This window comes from Tachysurus fulvidraco, chromosome 22 (assembly GCF_022655615.1).
Source record: "Tachysurus fulvidraco isolate hzauxx_2018 chromosome 22, HZAU_PFXX_2.0, whole genome shotgun sequence".
Classification (NCBI taxonomy): domain Eukaryota; kingdom Metazoa; phylum Chordata; class Actinopteri; order Siluriformes; family Bagridae; genus Tachysurus; species Tachysurus fulvidraco.
This window is the reverse complement of record NC_062539.1, coordinates 3,484,191-3,485,339: the sequence shown is the minus strand read 5'-3', so window position 1 is coordinate 3,485,339 and position 1,149 is coordinate 3,484,191. Positions and strand designations below refer to the sequence as shown.

Genomic DNA, 1,149 nt, shown 5'->3' with positions numbered 1-1,149 from the left:
GATAGCGAGCGCTAGCTGAGCGAGAGCAGATCCGATAGTAGCGGCGAGCCGGAGAGCGAGCGTTAGAGAGTTTCCCCCCGATCCTTAAGCTTCCGGTTAACACGGTGCCTAACGAGATATATCTGATTGTGTTCTCTCCTATAGATCTTAGAGGACAGATCGAGTGAGAGTCTAGCTATAGAGCTAGCTATATCCTCTTCCCCCAGTTCTACATTACGCGCATACTCTATCGATCGCGCGATACGCGTAGAGATAACAGTTAAGCGATCCACCGAGAGAGAGAGAGCCAGAGTGAGTGAGATAGAGAGCAGTATCAAAGGTGAGAAGAGAGATCGGAGCGATAGAAGTATCACTCGAGAGATATAGATAGAGATGTATTTGAAACTTTGAGACTACCACACGATACAGAGAGATATATTAGAGCGAGCTCGATTATTCGGAGAGATAGCGACTAGTAGAGAAGGTTAACAAAGGATAGACATAGAGCACTAGCTATAGAATAGAGAGAGAGAGAGAGAAAGAGAGGGAGACAGAGAGGGAGACAGAGAGAGAGACAGAGAGTGGACGGAGGCTCAGAGACGCAGCACACGGGCTTCGGGAGCCAGGAAAGAAACTCAAATCCGCCGGGTCGACAATGAAGTAGTGATAATAGGCAGGAAGGAACAGGTGTATAAGTCGACAGATAGAGGAAGACAGATAGAGGAAGACAGATAGAGGGGCTGAGCTCTGAGGGGCTCATTACTGAAAGGAAAACAGAGAAAGATTGAGAAGTTCACTCACATCTCTCTCTCTCTCTCTCTCTCTCTCTCTCTCTCTCTCTCTCTCTGTTGTGTTGTTTATCATTACACCAACCCACAGCGCTGTTGAATCCTGTAATCTGATTGGTTGTGATTAATGTTGTATAGCTGCAGCATTGACATTAATTCCATTATTATGATTACGATTATCAGAGATTCGAACAGTGGAATAAAATAAATGAAGCCATAACGTTGTGGTGTAAGTGGAATAAAACGCTTCTGGATCACTAATTTGGACATATGCCGATTTTTATCGGCTCAAGTGCTATGAAGTCGCCAGAGTTGGTTCCTGCTGCTGGTTGCCATAGTAACACGGCAGCGGCGTACATCTTCGGCATGGATGGAGTTGCTG

The 1,149-nt window shown here is 46.0% G+C and overlaps 1 protein-coding gene across 1 annotated transcript in view; it reads left to right on the top strand.

The window, feature by feature from the left end:
* The window catches only part of cntnap2b (contactin associated protein 2b), a 36,369-nt gene that overhangs the window by 30,622 nt on the left and 4,598 nt on the right, over positions 1–1,149 (top strand). The gene's annotated exons all lie outside the window — the stretch shown is intronic.